Genomic DNA, 6,626 nt, shown 5'->3' on the forward strand with positions numbered 1-6,626 from the left:
TTAAAATACAATATATTTAGAAATGTGTTAAATTTAAGAAACTGATAATATTAGTTAATAGTGAATATTAACACTCTCTTTAACACAGTCTCAATTTGAAATGTTTTTTTTCTAAATTTTTATTTCTTTGATAAAAAAAGATGAAATGGATTTAGACGCTTTTGGAAATAGTAACTTAGATGTTTATAAGATATTAAATGTTCTATAAAAATACGTTTAATTATTCTAAGAACGATCTATAGAACATTCTATAAAATATACTATATATGTTCATACAGCATTCTATAGAACGTTTATGAAATATTCTAAAAATATTCTATAAATGTTTTATAGAATATTCTATAGATTATTCTATTCATATTCAAAAAACATTTACAGTAGTGCCATTCGCTTATTCTATAAATATACGATGAATAGTGTATATAAGACCGTTCAATGGAATATTCGACATATTCTTGAAGAATATTTATAGAACGTTCATAGCAATGTTAAGTGCTATCTGGGTATATACATATATACTTCTCTCATATATACTTCTTTTCAATGTTTCTTTTCAGTTAAATTTCAAAAGAACGTACAATTTCAAACGTACAATTTAATTTAATACAGGTGAATTACTTCGCGACGTCTACTTGAAACATAAAGACCATCGCACTATTGGAATATACTCATTTTTCAAACCAAATCTTGTGATTGCCGATCTCGATCTTGTCCGAATAGTGCTGACAAAAGACTTTGGTAGTTTTCATGATCGAAGCTTTCACAGTAACAAAAAAGTTAACCCATTATCCGGTAATTTATTTTTCTTGCCTGGAAAAGAATGGAGAAATTTGCGCGTCAAGTTGACACCTACATTTAGTTCAGGAAAACTCAAACAGATGTTTGAAATTCTAAAACAATGCGGCGAAGAATTCGGGAAATCTTTAGAAAAAATAGCCGAGACCGGAGAGAGTATCGAGATAAAAGAAATATTTGCAAGGTATACTCATTCTTAAAAGATAAAGAAAGAAAGAAAAGTTTTTAATACATTTTTCACTAATTACGTATAAAACGCTGAAGAAATGTTATATAAATACTATATACATATTATCTTCCAATTGTTGAATATATTATATAAACAATGTACATGTTCTATACTGATATTTTGTACTCAACAGATATACCATAGACGTAATCATGTCCGCTGCTTTTGGAATCAAGTCCAATTGTATGAAAACGCCGGACAGTGAATTTCTATACCAAGGGAAAAAACTATTTGAATATCATATTTTTGGTACGGAATTTTTGCGTGCATACCTCAAATTGCCGAGTTTTTTGCTATTCCTCTCGTTAGTCGGAATATTTCAAAGTTTTTTATAAAAGTGTTTCGGGATACCGTGCACCACAGACAAACTCACAATGTTGTCAGACATGATTTTATGAATCTACTTATACAAACTATGGAGAAAGGCTACGTGGCGCCTGACAAAGGAGACACCGCCGATGTTTCTTGTAAATATGCTACAATGTTCAATACTATATAAGAAATACAATTATGCAATTAATAAAATATTGAGATGTTTTATATTTATAACGAATATGAGCAAGAAGTCTATCCTGGAAGCGGCTGCGCAAGCATACGCCTTCTTCATAGGCGGCTTTGAAACTGCCTCAACTACGGCGACGTTTTGTTTGTACGAATTAGCAATAAATGAAGACGTACAAAACAAGCTTCGTCAAGAAATTGATGAAGTCCTGAAAAAACACGGCGAAGTGACTTACAATGCTGTAAACGATATGACCTATCTTCACAAAGTAATAAATGGTAATGTCATACGTTTGTTTGTGAAAATACAAGGTTGTGATTTGAATTAAACGTTTGACAAGCATCGCAGACAACAAGTTGTATACTCTTTTATAAATAGTGCAGAAACTCTGAGGAAATATCCACCAGTGTTGATTCTGAATCGCATCTGCACCGAGACCATAGATCTTTCGAGTACTATTCACGTACCGAAAGGAACTTTAATTACTATACCGGTGCTCGGAATACAGAGAGATCCGGCGATATATCCAAATCCGGACATGTTTGATCCCGAGCGATTCAACACGGATCAAATAGCGGCTAGACATCCGTACGCTTATTTGCTATTTGGAGAAGGGCCACGAGTGTGTATCGGTAAGGCTCAACAAACTCAAAAAATAATTAAATACTTTTCAATTTGTTTTTATAATAATTGTATTTGACGAGCTTATTAAATTATATATATGTATAACATTTTGTTAAATATGATTTGAGATAATACTAAAGAGTTTCTTATTAAATTTTCAGGTCAACGGTTTGGCTATATGCAGACAAAAGTTGGTATTTTAAATATCTTATCAAAGTTCAAAGTTAAACTTCATCCACGGACTTCGGTGCCACTTATCATCGATAAAGCGTCCATTATACTTACGCCCAAAGGCGGTGTACATCTTACAATTGAACCGCGATAAAATTCTCTCACTCTTTATAGCCGTTTTCCAAAACATTTAAATCAAATAAACAAGTTCTGTATCTGATAATAACTAGTGCATCGTTGTGCAAACTAACTTACGTCAGAAAAAAGTTATGCAACACGTCATTACCGACATTGAAGATAGATACGTGCAGAATAATCTTACATGTAATTTTTTTTATTGTTTGTTATTGGTATGACAATTATACGAGTGTTTTAAACTTATGTTGAAAACAATGACGTGGTGCATACCTTATGTTGAAAATATAGAGTTCGAATACTGGCAGTGAATTTCGAAACACAAGTAAAGGCCATCACACGTAAAATTACTTAAAACCATAAGACGTAGCCGTAAGAAAATTCACCAATCAGAAATTTACGTTCAAAAGTGATGGAGATATAAATTACATTCTGATTGATCTATTTCCTTACGGCTATGTTTTCCGTTCTTACGTAATTTTGTTGTGTGATGGCCCTCACCTTTCCGCTTGCCTCACTGTTTATACAATCGCTTCAGTCGATTGGTTGAGCCACTGGCCCAGGAATTTCGGACTTTCATTTGTAGAATGGCGTATGGGCGGAGCTTAAAAGCCCTTAAGCCCAGTGTTCACAGTTTGATATATTTACACAGGATATATTTATATTTTTGTGATATATTTACAGCATGCAGCAGCGGGGCGGTGGGGATACGCACAAAGCAGCAAGTAAATGCTTGCTGATATTGTGCGCATCCCTTCCACCGTTGCTGCATGTTGTAAATGTATCAAAACTGTAAACTGCTTTAGCCACAAAAAACATAAAGACTATTGCACGTGGCAAAAGTTTAGACGTAGTAATAAGGTCGTAAGCAAATCGATCAATCGCTGGTCAGTATTCCAGCTAATGTAAGATAATACTGGTCTGTAATTGGTTGAACTGCTTACGACCTTACGGTTACGGTTAAAATTTGTTCACGTGCAATGGCCCTAAGACATAAGCTTCAGTCGATTGTTCAGTATTCTTCAGACAACATCAACGTGATTATATCACAAAACATTTATTTTTGAGATTTATTCTTTTCTGCAAATCTACTAAGGCACACAGACAGATAATTTTCTTACAAGTTTTTTGTTTGAAACATTATTACAAACAAAAAGAACAAAAAATGTTACTTATAGGATTAATAACTACTATTGTGGTTGCTCTGTGTTCTGTGTATATTTATTACAAGTTTGTGGTGTTCACTTTTTGGCGCAAGAAAGGTGTATTTTACATCGAACCTGTTGTACCAACTGGTAATATGACTCCTTTAGTGACTGGAAAAATATCATTAGGTAAGTAGTTTTATTCTAAAAAAATATATATTGTGTATAAACTATTAGATTATTTTTAATTTTTCAAAGAGCGTGAGACTTTTAGTAACTACTTTTGTGCAATTAATGCAAATAGCCTCGTTTCTACACGACAAATACGTATTATATATACACTGAAATAAAATTAATTTTGTAATGACATCAAAATGCATTTAGTGTTTGTAGTCAACTGTTATTTAAAGTATTTATTTTTTTCAAGCTTGTGATATATCAAAGTACCATGATGGTTTATTTGTTAAATGCAAGCCTAGATAAGTTGCAATATCAAATGTTTCTTTAAATTATTAAATTTAATTACCGTTGACCATTGCACATACATAGTCTGCTTAAATAATAATTTCTTTAACGAGTTTTGTTCTCAGTGTATGAATTTGGATATATAATGCGTTGTAAGCTCTTCTTTTTCTTTGCCTTCCTTGTTAAAAAAGTGAAAAAGAAGCGTTTCAAGTAAACACAGCCGTAAAATCGATATAAAATTTCCATCTTATGTACAGTAGGTCCAAAAAGTATTTGTACACCCACATTTCATAATAATACACATTACAGTTTGGGCTTGTATGTCTTACAATGAAGTTGGAAATGTAGCATTTATCAAAAAAATTACGAATGCTCGAATGCATATCGATGTGTCGCGAGATAATTTAATACAGAGTGCAAGATTAAAACCTTGTTTCGTATTAAAAACTTTAAAAAAATTGTGTATTTCCTATGTAAAACGCACGTGTACAAATACTTTTTTAGCATTCAAATTTATGTATTTTCTTTATTAATTATTATTATCCTGTTTTGTAATTTTACAAAACTATTAAAAAATGGACGCATTATTAAAAACGCATTATTAAAAAATGTTACTCAGCACATTATCTCAGCACATAATCGACTATTAACAAATACTATTTTTGGTAATGTATCATCATTTATTTATAAAAAAAGATATCACACAAAAACTAGGTGTACAAATACTTTTTGGATCCACTGTACACATTCAGGTATATTTTATAGAGACATGATAGTATAAAACGTTTGTGAAATACAAACAAATACAAAATGTCAGTAGCGAGTATATACAAATGTTAATGGATATATTTTTATACAAAATTTACGTTAACTTCATGCGCTACAACAACGTGTGATATGCTTTCTGGACCCAAAATGAAAACCACGTATCAGACACGTGATTTTTGGAGCTAGAGATAAAAAAGAACTAGAGATTAGAAAGAGAAAAAACACGAGTGAAATGCCAACGTATGAGTAACTTTCCTATTTGACAATGGCACATATTGTCGCAACTTAAATCGTATATAATGCGAGAGATTTAATACATGGAAAAAAAAATAATATTGAATCAACAGCATCAGTTTAATTGAAATATATAGTTTGTTGACGGAACATCAATATTACTTCATTACACATAGCAAATAATTGCTTTTAGAATCTAGACATTAAATTAATCGCATATGCTAGTGAATGAACTATTTATTTTTATGGCAGCCCGTGACGTTGACTTTGATTGAAGCAACTCCATTTTTTTCATACAATAGAATGCAAAATGTTTCCAGTGTTCACCAGAATCTTCACTAGTCGCAATGATAAATATTCAGTGTCAATAAACGCAAGAAATTTGAGAATCGATTCATAATAAGAAGCCTCTTGTATTACAAAAATACGATAAGTTACATGTTCGGTGAAAAGTATTATAGCAAAGCATTTGACTTAATACTCGAAATCGTTCGAAGTATTTATCAAAGCGATTAATGAAGGCTCTAATCAGAACTCAAAACAATTTGCATTTCACTTTATATTTAACGTAAATTTTGTAGAAATATATCGCGATTACACACCTCTATAAGCTCACTACTGATCTTTTATATTAGTTTGTTCATTTTTTTATTAAAGAAACAATAAGATTGTATGATTTAAATGTGAGATTTAGTAACAGGCGAACTATTTGGCGACGCTTACTTACAACATAAAGACCATCGAGCTTTCGGAATGTATTCATTTTTCAAACCGAACCTTGTGATTGCTGATCTCGATCTTGTCCGAATAGTTTTGACAAAAAATTTCGGCAGTTTCCACGATCGCAGCTGGTACTGTAACAAAAAAATAGATCCGCTATCCGGCCACTGGTTTTTATTGCCTGGGAAAAAATGGAGAAATTTGCGCGTCAAATTGACACCCACATTTACTTCGGGAAAACTCAAGCAGATATTTGGAGTTCTGAAAGAATGCTTGAGTTCTGATTTCATGCTGTGAACAATTCATGAACTCTTTTGACAAAATAGCCGAAGCCGAAACATGCATCGAGATGAAAGAAATATTTGCTAGGTAAATTGAATTTCAAAGAGAACAAAAAAGTTTTGAGAAAAATGTGAACCAAATAACTAAACAATTTAAAAAATGTTATATAAAATAAAANATATTGTGGTGCGTATCACACCACGAACGGGCTGCGCGGCAGTGAGGCAGCCTTAAACTCGGCGCCGGCAGCCGCCGCAGAGCGCCTAGTTCGGCGCGCCGCCGCGGCGTGGCGCACGGCCACGGCAGGTCACCCGCAAGCGACATTTCCCCATAGACTTATATATAAATAGACCCAGCGTTCTGTGAGAGGAGTTGTCCGCGTCTTCTAAAGGATGGAACGATATGCATCCAGGTGCTGTCTCCGTCGCTCCGCCGGTCTGGAGGGGGAACGTCGATGGATAACGTTGAAGGAAAGCGAACTTAAAGGCGCGTGTACCGCACTTATATGTGTAATAGGGTTAGGTTAGGTTACACGGAAAAAGACACAGAAAATGTC

The 6,626-nt window shown here is 33.2% G+C and overlaps 2 pseudogenes; both read left to right on the forward strand.

The window, feature by feature from the left end:
- Positions 1 to 145: 145 nt before the first annotated feature.
- Positions 146 to 2,500, forward strand: LOC109861463 (annotated as a pseudogene).
- Positions 2,501 to 3,566: 1,066 nt separating this feature from the next.
- The window catches only part of LOC109861464, a 5,552-nt pseudogene continuing 2,492 nt past the window's right edge, over positions 3,567 to 6,626 (forward strand).

Source organism: Pseudomyrmex gracilis, unplaced genomic scaffold (assembly GCF_002006095.1).
Source record: "Pseudomyrmex gracilis isolate BER0280 unplaced genomic scaffold, ASM200609v1 scaffold_777, whole genome shotgun sequence".
NCBI lineage: Eukaryota > Metazoa > Arthropoda > Insecta > Hymenoptera > Formicidae > Pseudomyrmex > Pseudomyrmex gracilis.